Here is a 22,124-nt window from a genome sequence, read left to right as displayed (position 1 = left end):
TCTTTCGCTGTTTCAGAGCGCGACAGTGGCGTAGCAGGGCGTAGCCAGCGCAGCAGCAAACTGATCCCGAGAGTCGTCGTCTCTCTCTCGTACTCATAGGGCGTCATGTATGGGTGCGAGAGAGACCGAATCAGTCTGCAAGCCGCCAGCAGAGCCAGTACCAGTGTGATTCCAAATAGCGCTTCGTCACTGTCTCCCTCGCACCTCCACGGCGCGCCTCAGGAGTGCGAGGGAGAGAGAGAGACGGAGATGAAAGCGCCGTTCGGAGTCAGCCTAGGAACGGACCGCGTCAGCGCGGCGTGCATCGCTCTCTGGGCGCCCCGCGCCCCGGTGGGGTGGGGTGGGGTTCGTCAAAACGCACGTGTTATTTTCTGTCGGCTGGCGGCCGCCCCACCCCGCCCCGCCCCGCCGGGCCGCGCCGGTTCGGTCGGCGTGCTGGGCGTGCTGCGGGGCACGGCACAGGCCCGCCCCGCCTCGGCCTGCGTGGTCCACCGCGGCGGGGCGGGGCGGGGCGGGGCTGCGACGGGCAGGGGCGTGGTTGCCCGCCTAGGCGCGGCGCGCGGCGGCGCGGCCCCAGCCAGCCAGCCCGGCCTGGCCGTCGGCCAACACCAAGAAGCAAGAAGCAGCTTTTGGTGGCGTCGGGGAGCGTGGGGGAGCGTGGACGCGCAGTGGACGCGCGGTGGACGGGTTAGCCCGGCGTGGCCGTGCTAGAGACCCATGGGCTGCCACTGCCACCTCGGCGCGTCGTCAGCGACCATGGGTCGTCGCGATGGTCGTCGCGATGGTGCTGGCCATTGTCGCGGCCTCCGGGACCGCGGGGACGACCATGGGACGCCGTCGGGGTGCCTCGTCCCGGACACCAGCCCCGCCGCCGAGCCGAGCCGCGCCGAACTGAAGGCAAGCGCGCGCGGTGCCCCGCTCCCCGAGCTGGCCGTGCTCCTTGCTAACAAGCACGAGCACTCCCCCGGCACTCCGACACGCGGCCCTGCGCAGCCCGCCCTCTGGCGCGGCCGTGCCGCCGCGGCCCCAGTCTTATTCCGAACGGCGCGTCGCCGCTCAGTCTGTCCGTCTCTCTCGCCCCCGCGGTGCGCTCCGTGAGTGCGAGAGAGACAGGGCGACGAAAGCACTGCTCGGAATCAGCCTGCTGGCCAACATTTACGACGGGGGAAGCGTTCCGAATCAATCCGGCCCGTCCCTCCACTGTACAGCCCTGCAGACCTTCAGCAACAAGCCCCGTGGATCCTGAGCCCTGAGGGCCTGGCCCGGCCTGGCCTGGGGGCCGTCCGTTTACTACGTAACACTAAAACAAAGGGACGGCCGCGTCGAGCACCAGGGATCTAGGGATCTAGGGACGGCCCCCGTCCAGCTCGGATACGACAGCGAGTGCTTCGGCCGCCAAATTTATAGTGGCGGTGACGAACAGCGGCAATAACCGAGGACGCGCTGAGCCGAGTGCAGCCCGGGGTACTTCATCATCAGCGCTGGAATACTTCCTGGCCGGCCCTTCAAGATTTGGAGGCCCTCTCCCGGCGGGGCGGGGCGGGGCGGGGCCGCCAGGCCGGCACACAATGGCGGTTATATGGCAGACAAAACAAACTAACTGCTTCATAAAGCAAGGCGAGGGCCCTCAGAAAGGACACTGCTAAAAAGAAGCGCGAGGGCAGCTCTTTCGCAGTGTGGCTGCCGCGCTGGCGTCGCAGCCGCCGCACGTACGTCTCCGTCTTGCTGAGGAGGCACATCGCTGCGCGCTCCGCGCCGACTTCCACGAGGCCCTGCTGCACGTGGCCCCTGCACGTGCTCCGTCCCGTCCCTCTTGTTGCTGACGAGCAGTTCCCGCGAATAGGGGAGATAGGGGAGCCTCCTCGGCCGCCACGCCGCTACCCGCTCCGACTTCACGCACGGCCCCACCAGGAGTGCCCGGCGAGAAAGACCGGAGCCGAGGCCGCGTATTTCGTAACGCCGTCCATGAAGAGCGACAAGGATGGCGCCATGGCGATCCCTCTCCCTCTGCCGCGTCGCCGCCGGACCGGAGCGCCCGGCAGGTAGGCCTCCGGGGCGCTCTGGTGCGGGCGAGTTGCCTACCCGGCGGTCCGCAGGCGCTTTGCCGGCGGCGGTCGCGCGTCGAACAGCCGGAACGCGTCACAGTGGGCCAGAAGACCGGTGGAGGCGGCCAAAACTCCAGACGCGTTTTGAGCTCCTGAGTGGCTAAATGGGACTCGAACCGAACGTGTGACCCCACCAATGGATTGCTCTCCGAACGAGGGATCCATTGGTGGGGTCACACGTTCGGTTCGAGTCCTGTTTAGCGACTCTGGAGCTCAAAACGCGTCTAGAGTTCTGGCCGCCTCCACCAGTCTTCTGGCCCACTGTGCACGTCTCTTTCTGGAAGGCTGCCGCCGCCCCGGGTTCGAACACCCACCGCCGCCGGTCATTTAGCGCAACACGTGCAGCAGGGACGACGGGGACGCGCGGACGCCGTCGGGTCGGACTCTTTTCTACTTCCTGGCTCCCCTCCCCTCCACCGGCGGGGCGGCCGCGGCCACGGTCGCGATGCCAGCGTCACTTACATCAAGGCGGGCTTGGGCTCGCGTGCGGCCCCACGGCCTCGGCAGACTCCCCTGGGCCCGCCGCACCCAGAGCCACCCCGCCCATCCCATAAGCCCCGGCCCAGCCCGCCAGCCAGGCAGCCAGCCAGCCCGCCAGCCAGGCAGCCAGCCAGGCAGGCTAAACGGCAGCAAAAGTATTAACAGTCGCATTCGTTTAAATTAAGAGGGGCGCCGGGGGACCGGGGCGCGGCGGACAGCCTGGCCGTGCGGCGGACTGAAGGACGGACCCCGGAAGGGAGGGGGAGGGTTTGCATCCGCGGGGGTCGCGTGCCTTTTCAATCAGCTGACTTTGTTTCCCTGGTGAACGGTTTCCTTTCATCGCGTCCGGACAAAGCCGCCCGGAGGAAGCATGCGCGGCGGGGCCGAGGCCGGGGCGGGGAGCCACCGAGCCGCCACCAGCCGCCACCCCGGTCGGTGCAGGGTGCACTCCCTGCAGTCCCATGCCTCGGCCCGCCGGCCTGGCCTACGCTCCCGACCTAGCCAGTGTACCTGCGCGACCGCGAGCTCGCAGTGCACGCCGCAGCGTTGGCAGCACCGCGGCCCGCGCTCCTCGCTCCGCGGTTGGCAGCCCTGCCGGCCCGGCCGGTGCATGTCCGAGAGAGAGGGAGGGAGAAAGAGAGAGACAGCTGCAGGCCCGCGTCCCGCGTCCACTCTGGCCGCGGCGCCGCGGCTCGCAGAGGGCGAGCCTAGCTCTCGGCTCGCTGCTCAATTTAGCCCTAATCTAAAACCGAAGCGCTTGGCGTGCTTGCCGGCTGCTCTGCCTGGCGGGCTGGCGGGCCGGCGGGCTGGCTGTGCCTCGTCGTGCTCGGCCCTCGGCACCCTCGGCCCGGCAGGAGCACGGCCGCGCCGCCGCGCCGCGCCGCCCCTCGGCCCGAGAGCGCCCCGGCCCGCCAGTGTGCGTGCGGCCGTGCGCGTGCCACCACGACCGGTCCACGTCATCGCGCCGCTCATCGAGGCCCTCACCGTGCACGGCTGGACACGTGTGGGTCGGTGCTCGAGCACGCGCCACGTCGCCGTCGGGGAGTCGGTGCACGCGCGGGTCGTTCACGTCGTCTTGGACGCGGCCTGAGAGAGGAATCATCGCGTTGTAGAACGAAGGGCGCTCCGGTCCGGAGTTACTTTGTCCACTAGTGACGTCTACCCGGAGTTACTTCCTACCCCACTGACGTCTACCTGGAGTTACTTCCTACACTAGTGACTTCTACCCGGAGTTACCTCCTACACTAGTGACGTTTGCCCGGAGTTACTTCCCACACAAGTGACGTCTTCCGGCAGTTACCTCCTGCACGAGTAACGTCTGCGCGGGGTTCTATCACGAGTAACATCTTTCCGGAGTTACGAGTGACATCTGCCCGGAGTTACGAGTGACATCTTCCCGGAGTTACGAGTGACATCTGCCCGGAGTTACGAGTGACATCTGCCCGGAGTTACGAGTGACATCTGCCCGGAGTTACGAGTGACATCTGCCCGGAGTTACGAGTGACATCTTCCCGGAGTTACGAGTGACATCTTCCCGGAGTTACGAGTGACATCTGCCCGGAGTTACGAGTGACATCTGCCCGGAGTTACGAGTGACATCTGCCCGGAGTTACGGGCGACATCGTGGCCCCGCGGCGTGTCCGCGGCCATGCCCGCCGCAGCCTGCACGGGGCCCTCGCCAGCCGTCGCCTCGCCCGCCATCGTGTTAGTGCAGTGCAGTGAATGAGTGCAGTGCAGTGAATCAGTGCAAGTGCAGTGCTCTTTGGATATCCGCCGCGCCGCCGCCCCGCCGCCCCCTGGATGCGAATGGGATTTTAACCGGCGCGCCGACCGGGGCCAAGACCAGCTTCACCATGGCGAAGATGAGGTTAGAATGTTGTGCTTTTCCCCTCCCACTCACCCCATTCCCCGCAACGTGCGTGCAACGTGGCGGGGTGCTGAGTCAAGCGAGAGGATCGCTGGTGACGTGAGCGTCGGACGACGCCGACGACGACGGTGGGGTTCCGTTAGTAGAAATAGTTAGTAGAAATATTCCAGACGCAATAAAGTACATACTACACTGTAAATGTCTTACGGTGAAAGGCTGCACCAACATATTATGGTGGAGATTTTCTCCATAACACCAACGAAATTCGTCAAGAGATCTATAAGGTACAGTGAATTCTCAATGGTATGTTATGAAGTCAGCTGCACCACCATAATATGGAACATTTTCACCATAATATGGAGAATCTTCACTGTACAACATTTAGAGTGTATCATCTTCTAGAAATTTGAAATAAGAAAATGGAACGAAAAATATGGAACTCTACACCCCCTCCCCAGTCTTAATGGGGAGGCCTCCTGCTTTTTCTTCGGTGTTCGGGATGGGAACCGGTGCTATCAGGTACTTAGGTTAATCCCGTCGACGAAACAAGCGTTCGCCGGGTGCCCCTAAGCTCAGACAGCAGCGTGAGGTGGGTTCTTGACGCAACAGAATTGGACCGGCCCGGTCAAAATTTGGCAAGAAATTAGGGGAGTCGAACCGCCAACTCCAGCTCGGGGAACTGACGCCTCTACACCCTGGACCACCACGGCTCATGGTCAGGGTTTGAACCACACTGGGCGAGGCAGTAAAATTAAATGTTAATGTTTGTTAGGAGTTGAACCTCCGACGTGCGGGCCTGTTGCACACGGCTCCGCTCTGATGGCCTCGAACCGTTCCCCAAAAAGAGAGCCATAGTCGAAACAAAATTTGAGATGCTGATATTCGAACACCGCACTGCTCTAGAAACTGAAGAGAGTGCATGGCATGCTCCTCCTAGGAGTCAACCACAAAGCACACTCTTACCAAGAGCATGCTTGCAAGCACACTCTTCCCAGGAGCATGCTTGGCAAGCACACTCTTCCCAGGAGCATGCTTGACAAGCACGCTCTTCCTGGGAGCATGCTTGCAAGCAAGGAGAGTGCTTGAAAGCATGCTCCTGGGAAGCGAGTGTGCTTGCAAGCATGCTCTTGGGAAGAGTGTGCTTTGTGGTTGATTCCTAGGAGGAGCATGCCATGCACTCTCTTCAGTTTCTAGAGTGTGCAAAGGTTAGAGTCATAGGATTTCGTTACATTTTCTAATTTCAAATGTCTGGAAGGTGATAGGACTTTATTGCGCCTGTCGGTCAAATGATATAGACCCGATGATTCGAGCTGTCCCCTCTTTTCTCAGAATCGGGATGCGCACGCTGTGTAGTGTGAACACAGGCACACGGCTGCACATTTCACTCTCTCACGCACACCACCTAGCGCGAGGTGGAGGCGACGGCCTTCTCCCTCTCTCTCTCTCTCTCTCTCTCTCTCTCTCTCTCTCTCTCTCTCTCTCTCTCTCTCTCTCTCTCTCTCTCTCTCTCTCTCTCTCACACACACGCACGCACCATCGGCGCCGTCAAAAGGGAGTCAACCGGGTCGCCGGCGGCCAGAGTCTCTGCTTGCGGGGGGTCTCTCCTCTCTCTCTGCTCTCTGTCCCTCCCTCCTCGGTTCGGTCCGTTCGGTCTGTCTTCCCGTGTTCCCGCGTCCGCGCGGTGTCCGCGCACGGCATACCGGTTGTCAGGGGGAGGGGGGGGGAAGCGTGAAGCGGCCGCCCGTTCCGGCATATTGAATCGCCCTCCGTGAAAATAAGAAATCCGTGTTTATTTTTACCGCGCGGGATGATGGTGTGTGGCGGTGGCGAGAGAGAGAGAGGGGCAACAGGGAGGGGGACAGGTAGAGGCACCGGCAGAAGCCACACGAGTGCCAGAGTGTTACCTGAGGACTGAGCAAGCACACGGGTCGCAGGGGCGTAAAACTACGCCGGAAGTAAGGGAGGGGGAGGGGGGGGGGAGGAGCGCGGCAAATCGGAAACGCGCAAAATGAGATGGCATTGATGTTTGTGCCGAGCGGCAGGCTGATCCCACTCTGTCTCTCTCGCACCCCCAGCGCTGTCCGTCGGAGTGCGAGAGAGACAGAGTGCCGGTCGGCCTAATGACCGGGGCCGTCGGGGACCTCCTTGAGGTCCTCGTCTGTCATCGCGATGGACAGCGGACACGCTAATGCTCTTCAACTTGGCGGGAAAGAGAGGCATGCTCGGAGGCAGGACACCCACAGGTCGAGGCGGCCGACGAGGAACCGACGGCGCAGAGGACCATAGTGGAGGAGGTCAAAATCCCAGACACGTTTTGATTTCCAGAGTCGCTAAATGGGACTCGAACAAAAAATGTGGCCCCACCAATGGATTGCTCTCCGAACGAGGAATCCATTGGTGGGGTCACACGCTCGGTGTGAGTCCCATTCAGCGACTCTGGAGCTCAAAACGCGTCCAAAGTTTTGGCTGGCTCCACCGGTCTTCTGGCCCACTGTGAACGGGACCGGCGCGCTTGGCCAACGTGATAGCGCAATAAGTTTCACACTCTCCACGCTTTGGTTTGTTTCCGTTTGTTGTGTTGTGTTTTTCAGCCAGCCGGGTGGTAATTATCATTCATGAAAGAGGAGTCCCTAATGGACGTACGCCAGCGCAGAGAGACACGCCAGTCTGGCAATTTTTGGACTACTCTCTCGCCGCGGTTTGCAGTGTGCTCGATGCACACAGAGGTTTAGCAAACGTTGCCGCATTTTTTTCAACACAGCGTTTCTGTCCGGAATAATGTCAGAATTTTTTTTCCAAAAAATAAAAACAGTCCTAATCTTGCTTGTTGAGTTCACACCAACCAGCTTAAAAAAATTCAAAGAGAAATCTGCATAGATTGGAACCCTGAATGAGATGAGGAAGTGCTCAGCGAGATAGGGATTTGATACAAGGCGGTATCGAGTGTCCGAAGAGTTCTTTTCACTACAAACTTAACTGTCTACTGAGTACACACTACAAATGCATGCTTGCAAGTACACACTTACAAACGCATGCTTGCAAGTACACACTTACAAATGCATGCTTGCAAGTACACACTTACAAACGCATGCTTGACGCATGGAGTTATACGGCGTCAAGCATGCGTTTGTAAGTGTGTACGTAGTAGACAGTTAGCTTTGCAGTGCACTCTAAATGTTCTACAGTGAAGATTCACCATATTATGGTGAAAATGTTCCATATTATGGTTGTGCAGCTGACTTCGTAACATACCGTTCAGAATTCACTGTACCTTATAGATATTTTGACGAATTTCGTTAGTATTATGGAGAAAATCTCCACCATATTATGTTGGTGCAGCCTTTCACCGTAAGACATTTACAGTGTGTTGCCGCGCCGTCTCTCCCGCACCCCTGTGGCCCGCGATAGTGGGACGGAGACGGAGCGGCGTGTTTTGGTATGGGACTTCGATAGAGAGTCTATGTTCACAACAACAGGCGGAACCAGTCTGCACTCCGCAGGCCGCGGTATCGTACCTCTTGAGTCACCCTCTTCCCTGGTCACGTGAGTGGTCGACCCCCGGCATCCCGTCTTTGCAGTGGGCGGGGCGGGGCGGGGCGGGGTGGCGCGGGGCGAGGAGGGATAAAATCGCCTATCTCCCGTATGATTGAATCGCAAACCAATCTGGGGCGTGGCTCGACGGTGCGGTGGCAGGATGGCAGGGATGTGGTCTGGTGGCCCAGCATGGCCCGGCATGGCCCGCCAGCAGGCCTCTTGCAGCCCCACTGCGAACCGACCGACCGCGGCCAAACCGCCGAACCCACACGCAAGAGGAAAAAGCGTACAGTTCGCATGTCCCATACGGGAGGCAGGAACCGAACGTGTGACCCCACCAATGGATTCCTCGTTCGGAGAGCAATCCGTTGGTGGGGTCACACGTTCGGTTCGAGTCCCATTTAGCGACTCTGGGGCTCAAAACGCGTCTAGAGTTTTGGCCGCCTCCACCGGTCTTCTGGCCCACTGTAAGGCGTGGGGCTGCGTCCGAGTGGTGCCGATGGCGACGATGGCGACGCAGCCCGCTTGCGGTGACGCACGGCGGGCTTGGCAAGGGGGCCGCCCTCCGCGCCGCGAATTTCCCGCTTTCCCGATTTCCCGCTGCTCGCCGAGAGCCCCGCGCCCCACCTGGGAGGGCGGAGAGGCGCCCCGCGGAGAAGAAATCCAGGGCTGTTATTGTGTTTTTCCGGGGAGGAGGAGGGAGGGGGATTTATTTGAAGATGCGATACAGGGCGGCGCGTCTGACAAGTAATTTGTCTGTCCAGGCCGGGCCGGCCGGGCCGCCTCGAGGCCTGCCCGGCCTGCCTGCGAGCGCGACGAGCGGGATGTGGGTCGCTATTGGCGGGCCGTGGCGGCCGTGGCGGGGCACGCTGGGGCGCGTGCATGATGGATGGCCGGCCCCGCCAGCCCCGCCAGCCCCGCCAGCCCGGCGTGGCTTCAAGTACGGCCTGCTGTACAATCACACACCCCGCCCGCCGCCCTGGCGGAGCTGGCGGCCGCGAAGTAATGAATCTGTAAATTATTCCCTGTAATTGCCTGGCTTGGCTGGCTGCTGGCTGGCCGGCTGGCTGGTGTTGCCGCGGGCGCTTTTCGGAGCGCGGCCTCTGCGGTGGACCGCCCTGGACCGCACAGTGGGCCAGAAGACCGGTGGAGGCGGCGAAAACTCTAGACGCCTTAGCTCCAGGGTCGCTAAACAGGCCTCGAACTGAACGTGTGACCCCACCAATGGATGCCTCGTTCGGAGACCGCCCTGGACCGCCCTGCACCGCGTGCGGTGGCGCTGGCGGTGGCCGCCCCACCGCCTGGCGGCCTCCGCGGCGGTGGCCCTGTGGTCCCCGATGAACCCAGCGGCCGAAGACCGAAGCCGGCCAACTCGATCGGCGCGCACAGTGGGCCAGAAGACCGGTGGTGGAGGCGGTCAAAACTCTAGACCCGTTTCGAGCTCCAGAGTGGCTAAATGGGACTCGAACCGAACGTGTGACCCCACCCATGGATTGCTCTCCGAACGAGGAGTTCATTGGTGGGGTCACACGTTCGCTTCGAGTCCTGTTTAGCCACTCTAGAGCTCAAAACGCGTCTAGAGTTTTGGCCGCCTGCGCCGGTCTTCTGGCCCACTGTGCAGCGCTCTGCAGGCAGCTGGCCACCCCTTGCAGGGAGAGCGAAAAATAACAACACCCTCGGACGACAAGCGGACAGCGAGGAGCAAATCCACCCTCGCCGGGACTCGAACCCGGGGCGGCGGGGTGGCGCGGTGGCGGTGCGTTGCCAGTACAGTGTACCAGGCGAGCCTGCCGGCGCGCTGGCGCCATCAAGTCGCGGAGGGCGGCGCGCCGCGGCGGGCTGGCGTGGCGGTTGGACTCTAGGCTGCTGGCTGCCTCGGCCTCTACTTGTGCACCCCTTCCCCCTCCCCCTTCCCCCTCTCCCTCCCCCGCCGAGGCAAGGGCCTGGCCAGGGCCGCCCGCCACCCACGATTTCTGGGAGGGCGATAAGGGGAAGAGCGAGCGGTCGCTGTTTCAATGAAGGCGATGGCTCCGCGGCCGGCCAGGCGACCCGGGGCTGCCGTCAACGGAAATCAAACTGCCGATCGGCCGGTCGGCATCGGCGCAGTTAAACTGACCAGTCCCGCCCTGACTTACGCCCGCGCCGCACGCAGAGCCACGCAGAGCCACGCACCCCGAGGAACGGGGTGGAACGGGGTGGAACGGGGTCGCTGGGACGCGCACGGTGGGCCAGAAGACCGGTGGAGGCGGCCATAACTCTAGACGCGTTTTGAGCTCCAGACTCGCTAAATGGGACTTGAACCGAACGTGTGACCCCACCAATGGATTCCTCGTTCGGAGACCAATCCATTGGTGGGGTCACACGCTCGGTTCGAGTCCCTTTTAGCGACTCTGGAGCTCAAAACGCGTCTGGCGTTTTGGCCGGCTCCACCGGTCTTCTGGCCCACTGTGACGCGGCGCCCCTAAAAAAACGCTGCGTTTGTTAAAACAAATCCTTTGAATTTTAGTCATACAAATTTTCGTAAACATAAAGGAATGATTTTGAGGTGTAAAGATGCACCCTTCGTTTAAAGATATTTGATTGATTTAAAGAAAAACTTCATTTGAATGGATTTTCTTTCGAATCAATGAAGAGTTTTTGTGGGTGGCGCGGGGTGGGGAGGGGACGGAGCGCAGAAGGCGCAGAAGCGCAGAAGCAGTTCCGACAACAAAGCCATTCTCTGGGTCAAACAAAAGCGGGAGGCGAAATTCAGTGCAAACAGTGCACCCAGTCCGAGCCGGTCATTAAATGAATGAAAGAGCAAAACGAGGGAGGAAAATAAAATAAACGAAAGGGCATTTATCGAGTGATGACCCACAGAGCTGACGGGGTGCTTTTTGAACTGCACCGCACAAACGGAAACCAACCAGACCCCCATGCACGCCACACAGGGTGGAGAAAATATGGGAAAATGGGCGCGTCACCCTCCGGGACTCCAGCAAACCCGATTGAAAACGGGGATAAAGGCATTGATTGGGTTGGCAACCCTGATCCGCCTGCCTGCCACGTGCCAGTGTGCCGCCAGTGCGAGGGGGCGTTGTACAGTGGGCCAGAAGACTGGCGGAGGCGGACAAAATTCTTGACGCGTTTTGAGCTCCAGAGTCTGACTGGCTACAGCCAGTCAATAGTCAGTCTCGTCTACCCTCGGGTCGGGTGATCGATCCCCAACACATCTATTTATCTTTTGACTGACTATTCCACTGCGGATCAAACCCGATGCCTCACCCAGCTGTCCTTACAGATCTCGGTGGCGGAGAGCTCAAAGGCGTTCGTAATTGATGTCCGAATTGGAGGACCGATTCCCAGCATTCACACATTTTTACTGGCTGTACCATTCTGGCTCGAACCCATGGCTTCAATCACTTCCTTCCACAAACACGATCATACCCACGAGCCGCGGTGGCCGTGAGCAGAGAGGCGTTGGGTCCCAACACCAGAAACCAGGGTTCGATTCCCGTTCGATCGCGAATGTTTTTTTACCGAGCTTGCATTGCACGAGAGCGGTTTAATGATACAAAATCAGTTTGCGGGCAGTGTGCCTCTCATAGCTCAGTGGTTCCGCTGCTGGGCAGGGTGACGCAGACTCCTGACTACCAGTAGCATGGCCCCTGAGTGGGAAGGGGGGGGGGATGGTTCGAAACTCGCCTACTGGGAAAGGTGGCAGCCTGGCCCACTACGAGAGGACTCCTCCACACCACGTGACCAATGACCGCCAATGACGGACCTGCGGTAGTTGTAAATTCCGAGGTTGCTCCTGCGGTGAGATGGGGGAACTGTCTGGTGAGCACCACTCCCGCAGGGAAGAGGGCCGGTTCGCCGGGGTGCCCTCCTTCGCTGAAATTTTCTTTATCGGACCGGACAGCACGCAGGTCGTACAACAAACGAGGTCGGACAAAATTTTCGGCGGCTGATTCACCGGCAGGTGAATTTTGAGCATGTCGGACAAACGATGTACAGCCCCCTTCGCCGTTCGGTCAGGAACTCGGTATCGCTGAGCTTGCTCGACTCACGTCCCCGGAACGCGCGCAAACTATTCTCAAACAAAACGGAACGCATCGCATCGGCGAAACACTCCGCCGAGCCCGGCTGGCCGGCCGACGCCCGCCCGCTCGACCCACAGCGCAGCTGCTTCTATCTGCTTCTGTTTCTATCGCCGGGCCGCGCACCCCGCGCACAGTGGGCCAGCAGACCGGTGGAGGCGGCCAAAACTCTCGACGCGTTTTGAGCTCCAGAGTCGCTAAATGGGCCTCGAATCGAACGTGTGACCCCACCAATGGATTGCTTTCCGAAAGAGGAATCCATTGGTGGGGTCACACGTTCGGTTCGAGTCCCATTTAGCGACTCTGGAGCTCAAAACGCGTCTAGAGTTTTGGCCGCCTCCACCGGTCTGCTGGCCCACTGTGCCGCGCCTGCCTCTATCCCGGACCAGCCGGCCGCGCTCGCCCGACGCCGCAACGCCGCGCAGGTGTCGGCCGCGCGTATTCTATCCTCGTCTCGTCTCGTCCCGGCCCGACTCCCCCGACGGCATGCCGACGGCCAAGGCAGGCCAAGGCGCGCCGAGTTCGCCGCTCCCTGGCACGCGGACCTCTGTGAGTGTTTGTGTGTGTGTGTTTTTGGTGTGTGTGTGTGTGTGTGTGTGTGTGTGTGTGTGTGTGTGTGTGTGGAGGGAGAGGGCGGCGCGTCAGTCGGTCTGTAACGAGCGAGACGCGAAAAAACACCGGTCGCCACGAAGCACGAAGCGCTACCGCGATGAAAATAAACTGGAAGGGGTGGGGGGAGGAGGGGCAGGGGGCGTCATACATGCCTCGGGGTGACCAGCTGGGCTGGCCGCGTGGCGCGGCCGCGTCCGTCTTGAGGGAATGGCAGGTTAGGTTGGACAGCACGCCTCGATTGCGGTTTATGGAGAGTCCCCGACAGAGTCCCCGAGGCGGAAGGGCGGGGCGCGGCGGGGCGCGGCGGTGCCGGTCTGGACCGCGGGCCGCGCCGCACCCCCCGCCGGCCAACAACTCGCCATCGACGACTTGGACGCGGCTACGCGGCGAGCCAACTGGGCCAATTCGGCGTGGTGCCTGGTCGGCGTGTTCCGGACACCCGGCTGGCTGCAGTCCTGCAGCCCCTGCAGTCCGCGGGGCCGCTGCAGCACGCGCAAGCACACTGTTCCACACTCGACCACACTGTACTGCAAGCGTTGAGTCCTGCCTGGTCTCGAATCATGCAGAGTATCATCCAAGTTGTCTTCCCCTCGAATCAAGCCGCTCTCCTCTGCGCCCCTCGGACACAGAGACAGTGGTCTGCCGTCTCTCTCATGTGTCAGTGCACGGCGGCGTCCTCTCTCTCTCTCTCTCTCTCTCTCTCTCTTCTCTCTCTCTCTCTCTCTCTCTCTCTCTCTCTCTCTCTCTCTCTCTCTCTCTCTCTCTCTCGCACCCAGACTACGAGGGGAATGGTACTGGGAGGGGCATACAGAGCGACATCAGCGCACGCTCTGTTCGCAAAGCAGCAATTTCACATCTCTCTGTCTGGTCAGGCGTGCCCGTCCCTCGCATAACCAACCGCCTCTTAGGTACTCGTGCCTGCCTGCCTGCCTCTGTCTACCCGTCTGTCTGTCTGTCTGTCTGTCTGTCTGTCTGTCTGTCTGTCTGTCTGTCTGTCTGTCTGTCTGTCTGTCTGTCTGTCTTGTCTGTCTGTCTGTCTGCCTGCCTGCCCTTACCCCAGCCCCGTGTCAATGCCCGTCACAACCAACAGACGTCGTAATTCGTAGCGGCGGCCAGAGGGCGCCAGAGGGCCCCTAGGGCCTCGAGCCGCGGCCCCGGCTGCGCGGCCGCGTTTTAGTGCCGCGGGCGGCGGCGGTGGGAGCCGCGAGGCGCAGCAAGGCGCGGTCCGCCGGGGACACTTGGAGATACACGCCGATTGGACGCGCAAACCATCCGGGACGGCCTTTTCAGCAGATGACATGCACACTGGCAAAAAACGATTCGCCCCACCCCCGCCGCACACTGTGGGTCAGGAGCCACAAGACCGGTGGAGGCGGTCAAAGCTCCCGGACGCGGTTTGAGCTCTAGAGTCGCTAAATGGGAATTGAACCGAACGTGTGACCCCACCAATGGATTGCTGTCGGAACGAAGAACCCATTGGTGGGGTCACACGTTCGGTTCGACTCCCATTTAGCGACTCTGGAGCTCAAAAACGCGTCTAGAGTTCTGGCCGCCTCCACCGGTCTTCTGGCCCACTGTGCCTCCCCCGCCGCCCCACCTGCAACGTAATGGGGCGGGCAACGCTTGCTGCAAGTGGCTTGGCCAGTTTGGCCCGCCCCCCGAGGGGCCCCGACCGCCGGGAAGAGTTACTGCTTGCACTGCTTGCAGCGCTTGCAGCGCAACAATGTATGCAGTTTTGCAGCCCCTTGCTCTGCCCCCCCCCCCCTCCCCGCTCTCCTTGCGCCCACAGAACGGACGTCCCCCATCAGGGCCTCGCGAGGCGCTGCACTGGAAGGCGTTGCACTGCAAGGCGTTGCACTGCAAGGCGTTGCACTGCGAGGCATTGCAAGCTGCAGCTCGCCCTCGCTCGCCTCCCTCAACGAGTTCGCACTGCTGTGAAGACTGCGAAGGCGGCGACAGCCCTGCATGGGGAATCGACCCGGACCTGGTTCAGCCCTGGTAGGTTCACCCTGCCAGCACTGCCCGCCAGCCCCGCCTGCCCGCCTGCCTGCTGCCAGCCCCGGCGGGCCTCCCTTGCATCTCGGAGAGGCGGCTCTGCCCCTCCGTCTGCAGGCCATGCAAGTTTAATCCGCGCCTGATAGCGCTGCTTTCAAACGGAACACTTGGTGACCCTGTTTCGACCCCGTCCCGACCCTGTCCCGACCCTGTCCCGACCCTGTTCCGACCCCGTCCCGACCCTGGTCCGACCCTGTTCCGACCCCGTCCCGACCCTGTTCCGACCCTGTTCCGACCCTGTTCCGACCCCGTCCCGACCCTGTCCCGACCCTGTCCCGACCCTGTTCCGACCCCGTCCCGACCCTGTTCCGACCCTGTTCCGACCCTGTTCCGACCCTCTCACGAGCCGAGACGCCCAGGTCACAGCGCCGCCGCGCGCTTACCAACACCAGGCGCACCGCAGCGGAGAGGGCCGGGACGACGGTCGCGAGGACCTCACCGGGGCCTGCGCATCACTAACCCGATCTGTCCTTGATTAACAGGATGGCCGGGCAGGGCTAAAAGAACGTCAGACTACGTACTTTTAATTTTTGGCGGAGGGGAATAATATTTTTACTTGCAACATGCAAGCAGTTGCAAGGGGAATTTAGCTCAAAAAGTGGTCAGTCTGCACTCTAAATGTCTTACGGTGAAAGGCTGCACATTATGGTGGAGATGGTCTCCATGATTCAAAAGAAATTCGACAAAATATCTGCAAGGTACAGTGAATTTTGAACTGCAAGTTACGAAGTCAGCTGCACCACCATAGTATAGAGAATTTTCACCATAATATGGAGAATCTTCACCATAATATGGAGAACCTTCACCAAAAGACTTTTAGAGTGTACAGATTGATTGCTCATCAACCTTTTTTTTGGAGGGAGAGGAGGCACACTCTAGTGTTGTTTCAGTCAGGTTTTGTCAAGGATCGATCCACCGCTTACTCGTCCCGCCTGTTTAGGCACCAAACTCCGCCAAACCTGCAACAAATTTAGCCACATTTTACGCGCTAATCACCTCCAGCTCGCCTGCTGCCTGGAGCCATGGCTGGTAATTCCCTCGTCCCCTCCCCTCCCCCGCCCTCCCCTCCCCCGGTCCCCAAGGCCGCGGCTGCACCGTAAATCCCGCGTTTATTCTGCCTCCGCTCCGCACCTGTCTTCCGGAGAGTCGTCCCCCGCGGGGGCCATTTTGACGGAAGGGCTGATATTTATCTTGAGGACGGCCCGAGGGACGGCCTCCCCCGCCGCGAGTGATTCCGGCACGGCGCGGTGCGGCGCGGCACGACACGGCACGGCATGGCACGACACGGCACGGCATGGCAAGGCAAGGCGCGCCACACGCCAAGCCGCGCCGCCCCTAACCACGCGCCATTGTTTGAATTTCGCGCCGCGTGTTCCAAAGCACAGCGACTTCCTTCCTGGCTCGGCGCGGCCCGCCGCTGCCAGGTTTCGGCTTTGACGCGGAGCATGTGTTCGTTCCTCTCTTCCTCCTCTGACGGCGAGGCGCCCGATCCCGGAGGATCGTTTCGTCGCTCCGTCTCTGTCGCACTCGTGGGGCGTCCCGTAGAGGTGCGAGAGAGACAGGGCGGCGCACAGTGGGCCAGAAGACCGGCGGAGGCGGACAGAACTCTGTACACGCGTTTTGAGCTCCAGAGTCGCTAAATGGGACTCGAACCGAACGTGTGGCCCCACCAATGGATTGCTCTCCGAACAGGGAATCTATTGGTGGGGTCACACGTTCGGTTCGAGTCCAATTTAGCGACTCTGGAGCTCAAAGTGCGTCCGGGAGTTTTGACCGCCTCCACCGGTCTTCTGGCCCACTGTGCGGCGGCAGACGGCGCACGCCGCGCCTGCCGGGAAATCTTGGCGGCCGAATCGCAAGCCGAGCGTGTGATTGTTTTACGGTTGTCTGCGCGACAGGCAAATGGGAGCGGAGTCAGTACACCGTAAGAGAAAAATAGTGAAAGTGAGGCGATGAAACTTGACGTTCACTTCCGTGTCGAGGCAGGGCCAGTGGCGTAGGAAGCACCGGGTCAGAGGGTCAGCTGACCCCAGTGGCGGATCCAGAGTCGGCCCAAGGGGGGGGGTCAAAGTAGCACTTTTTGCCTACTTACAGGGACAAAGTGGTGCTTTTTGCCTACCTTTCAGGCGGATATCTCGGGGTCAGGGGGGATTGTCCCCCGGTGGATCCGCGCTTGGGACCCCCCAGTTTTCAAGCTGCCCCGGGTCAATCCCCTGTGAAGTAGGCAACCTGCAATTCATTGACCCCCCCAACTTTTTTGACGTTCCGACGCGCCTGGGTGTTTTGTTTCCGATACGCCAATTCCGAAGTTGGTAATGAAGGCGATCGGGGCAGACTAATTAAAAGGGGCAAGAACGACGCGCTAATGAGTGCAGTGATTGCTTTGGCGGAGGAAGGGGGGGAAGGGGGGAGGGGGGCCGCACAAAGGCGTCGTCGCACTAACCCCCGCCACGCCGCGCCACGCAGTGGGTAAACCAGCACGATAGTGCGTGTATTCCACCCGCAGACCCCATGCAGCCGGCCGCGCGGCCGCCCCAAACACACACGCGCGCCGCGCACACACACACACACACACACACACACACACACACACACACACACACACACACACACACACACACACACACACACACACACACACACACACACACACACACACACACACACACACACACACTCGGGGCGAGTCATACGGCATGCGGAACGTGTGTGAGAGGAGTAAATAGGAGCCAAGCACTCCAAGACTGAGCAGCGCAGAGCGCCACAGAGCGCCGCCACACTACACCCTATCGCTTTCGAGGATCGCAGTTCAAACCCTTTGCAGACTCGGCCTTGTTCAAAGGAGTGCCCGGGGCAACGCTCCACGCTCGTTCCGGCAGGAGGGAGGCTGGGGAGGGTGGAGCGTGGAGAGGGGTCCGCACGCACTATCAGCAAGCTGATTTCCTGTCCGTGCCGTGTCATCACTGGAACCAATTGAACCTCAACTTGACACCCTTCGGGAGGCTCGCCCCCTGCTGTGCTGGCTGAGTTGCAGCAGGTGGGAAAGTTGACATTTTTTTGGGGTTCTGAACACTACTGGCCCTGGGACCCACCGCCACCGCCCTGTACACCCTGCTCTGCACTGTACCAGCGCGACGATGCTCATCGGTAACTGTGTGGCACTGGTGCACAGTGGGCCAGAAGACCGGCGGCGCTGGCGGCCGAAACTCTAGTCGCGTTTTGAGCTCCAGAGTCGCTGAACAGAACTCGACCCGAGCGTGTGACCCCACCAATGGATTCCTCGTTCGGAGAGCAATCCATTGGTGGGGTCACACGTTCGGTTCGAGTCCCATTTAGCGACTCTGGAGCTCAAAACGCGTCCGGGAATTTGGCCGCCCCCACCAGTCTTCTGGCCCACAGTGTGGGTGCGGCCGGCGACCGGTCGGCCACGAAGTGCCCCAAGCTGGACAGGCGGGCCCCGGCGGGCCCCTGGCGGGGTCGCGGCCCCGGCCAAGCCCCGGCCGCTCGGTCTGTCACATCCAGTGCGTTCAACGCGTTCAACGTGGCATGGGCCGAGTCGGCCGCCTGAAATAGACCGGGCCGGGCGGTTGGTCAGGGGAAGGGGGTAGACGCAGCCCGCGCAGCCCGCGCAGCCCTATAGGACCCAAGGGCGCGGGGTGAAAGGTAGCGCGGAGAACAACGAAAAGGACAGCTCTCGCCGCCTCACGGACACACACACACACACACACGCTCACACACACACACACACGCACACTCGCACACACACACAACACACACACAAGCACACACAACACACATATACACACACATACACGCACACACTCACACACGCGCACACACACACACACACACACACTCACACACACACAGAGCACAAAAAAGATAAACAGCTCGGATACCGGAAGTGCCGCGTGAACCTGAAGTCGGCCCGGACGGCAAACAGTGCAAACACCGCCATCCCAGAGCGCCAGCGTTGATTAATTGAGTCTCCCTTTGGACCAGGGAGAGGAAGAGGCCAGCAGCCAGTCGACGACGACGGCGGAAAAAAAAGACAGAGAAAAAAAAGTACGGAAAGAGGGAGATGGAGAACAACAACAACAACATCAACAGTGTCGCCGGCCGTCTCATCCCCCCCCCCTGTTTTTCACCTTTTGAAGCTGGGAAAGGGCTGCGAATCAGAGGGAGGAAAAAGGGGCGCAGCACCAAGTGTCAAGGAGGGGGGGGGGGTGATAAGGGCGCGGTGAAGGGAGATTACCGCCCTGGCGACACTCGGCGCCACTGCCGCCCGATATGATAAGCCTTCAAACAGTTTATCCCGCTCTGTGCATCCGCTCAATCGGTGGCGCCGCTCTCGCCTGCTTTCTGTCCCCTCCGTACCCCCGGGGAGCAAAGGACCTTTTCAATTATTCTTTTTTACAAATTTATCTGCGAGTTTGCCAAACGGGATGATGATTAGTTTCCAATTAAGAGTTTTTAGGGGTTCCGACGAAGGAGGACCCCTATTGCCCGGGACGGCTCAGATTCTTATTTTTTTTCCGGTATCTTGTGATTAAAAAATGGATCCCGCCAAATTACTCGTTATCATAATCAAATAAAAATTCCTGAAAATTTCAAAAATTTATCGTGAGAATTTAACGTGAACGACTAAAACATAAATTTGCAACAATCAAGCACCCTTATCCGTTCACATTTTCCAGAAACGTTTCAAAGAGAAAATGTGCCACTCCTCAAAACTAAACCTCCTGCCTAATGAAAGTGACAAGAAATCGTCTGTGTTCTGAGAAAATGGTTAAAACATGAAAAAATAGTCTCCATGGCAACGACACGGTGCCATCGTACCAACTGTCAAAATTTAAAGTCGCTGATAAAAAGAAATAAAAACGCCGTGAAATTCGAAAATGCCAATGCTAACGCATCGCACGGTGTCCCGACATTGGAACATCTTTGAAGTCTGTCAGTAAAAAGTTCGTAGCAGAAAAGACGCAATAAATTAATTTTCGGGGGTTGGCAACAATTTTCTCGGCGTCTGCGCCCTTTCGAAAATCGCGAGGCCGAAAACACGAGTAGTCGCGCATTGAAACTGCCCCTACATTGTTGCTGAGGTTGGATTGTTTGGCTTGCTTTTAAAGGCTGCGGTTCTCTTGTGATGTTTTCCTCAATTCTGTAACCAGCACGACGGTTGGTTTGACAAACTTTACAAACTCGGGAGGGGTGGTTTCGGAACGCGGGTGACTTTCGTTTGACGAACATGAGCACTGTAAATCGCGAGATCGCGAGATGGACTGAGATGGTCATTGTGTTAACTGAATCAGGTTTGGGGATGTAAAAATACCGGTAGGATTCAAAGTTACGTAAATAACGGTAAAATTAACGTGATTAACGTTTAGACGACAGACTTCAAATTGATTCCTACAACCGGAACACCGTGCAATGCGTTAGCATTGGAATTTTTTTTTTTTTTGGGGGGGGGGGGCAGGGAAATGGTCAACTATTTTTTGGCCATACTTTACGACGTAGTGTAAGAAGTCTTTTCGGCAAAGAAACAAAAAAAGTGATATAATGCAAAATTTAACTTCTTCCTTTTTTTTACTTTGACATTGAATTTTCTAAGCGAAGGAGTCAAAGGTTGTGCTTTTAGTGGCTTTCCCTCGGCCTTTTCGACGCGTACTCGACGCCTTGCTCGACGCCGCCCCGTCCCAGAGCAAACCGTGCGCAGGCTCCACCCCGCCGCGCTTCCCGGAGAAATAAGCAAGCCGAAAGCAGAAATTACGGCGACAGGCTGTATTTGTATTTGCCCAGCTGATTTGGCGCGCGATGTGTGGATGCGACTGTGTGTGTGTGTGTGTGTGTGTGGTGGTGTGGGGTGTGTGTTGGTTGTGCCTGTGTGTGTGTGTGCTTGTTGGTGGTGTGTGTGTGGTGTGTGCCTGTGTGTGTGCCTTATTCGCTGCTGTGCCCATTGATGCTCACAAACGGCCATACCGTGTGCACACTTTGCAGTGGGACACTGTCTTGACAGGCTCAAATAAAATTCGTTACGACCTCTCGAAGTTTGATTGCAGGACTTGACTTTGCTTTTCACTTCTTGAGCGATGTCTCTGGAAAGACCGTACGCCTGCGAATTACTACTCTTTATCCTGCGCTTCTCGAACGCTAAAGATCCGATGATATGTTTGTTTTCGTCGGGTTAATAACTCTACTCCCTGCCACTGCCCCCTCCCCGGGGTTTTGCCCAGTGCTGCATGCAATTCAACGAAGCTCGCTGCAACTCAATGCGAACGGCGAGAACGGACGTCGGCGTTCTTTTGCTTTGTTTCAAATCTGCGTGTGTATGTGTGTGTGGGGGGGAGGGGGTGTTTGTGTGTGTGTCTGTGTGTCTGTCTGTGTGTTCGTGACGCTCTCGGCTCCAAATTAAACATTCGCCCATGCATGGTATGGCCGTTTTCATATTTCCTTTCTCCTCTTCGATGACGTCTGCTAATGGGTCGGTTTCATTTCAGCGAGGCGGGAGGAAGGGGCAAGAGTGTAGGGGAGTAAGCGCGGGGATCTCCATCTCTCTCCTTGAGTGAACAAGGACTTTGCAGACTCTGCGAGAGCAGACGGCGACGACAGACGCTCTGATGCATCCATCTATCCATCCACGGCGGCGGGCCACAGTGGGCCAGAAGACCGGTGGAGGCGGCCAAAACTCTAGACGCGTTTTGAGCTCCAGAGTCGCTAAATGGGACTCAACCCAACGTGTGACCCCACCAATGGATTGCTCTTCGAACGAGGAATCCATTGGTGAGATCACACGTTCGGTCCGAGGCCTGTTTAGCGACTCTGGAGCTCAAAACGCGTCTAGAGTTTTGTCCGCCTCACCGGTCTTCTGGCCCACTGTGGGGCCGTCGGTCTCCCTTGTTGGGTTCGCTCGGCGCGCTTCGCTCCGGATCGGTCGGAGGAAGGCCCGGAACGCGGGGCGATATGTGTGATGCTCCATCGGCGCGCGCTGGCATGCCCCGGCATGCCCCGGCATCCAGCGGCTCCGACGAACCGCGTCGAACCGCCAGCGGCGCGATTTTATTGCCCCGACCAATGAAATTCCGCGAAACTCCCCTCGCCGTGCAACGTCTTCATATCACTTCTCGGGACTTGCCGGGGACTTATTGTAGCCGCCGCGCGCGACACGCCTCGATACACGCACCTGCCCGCTCGCTCTGTCTCTGTCGCACTCACGCGCCGCGTCGGGGGAGAGAGAGGAGAGAGAGAGAGAGAGAGAGAGCAGAGAGAGAGAGAGAGAGAGAGAGAGAGAGAGAGAGAGAGAGAGAGCAGAGAGAGAGAGAGAGAGAGAGAGAGCAAGAGAGGAAGAGAGAGAGAGAGAGAAGAAGGAACGAGAGAGAGAGCGAGAGAGAGAGA

Source organism: Thrips palmi, unplaced genomic scaffold (genome assembly GCF_012932325.1).
Source record: "Thrips palmi isolate BJ-2018 unplaced genomic scaffold, TpBJ-2018v1 HiC_scaffold_6, whole genome shotgun sequence".
Taxonomy (NCBI): Eukaryota; Metazoa; Arthropoda; class Insecta; order Thysanoptera; family Thripidae; genus Thrips; species Thrips palmi.
Note: the sequence above shows the minus strand (reverse complement) of the source record.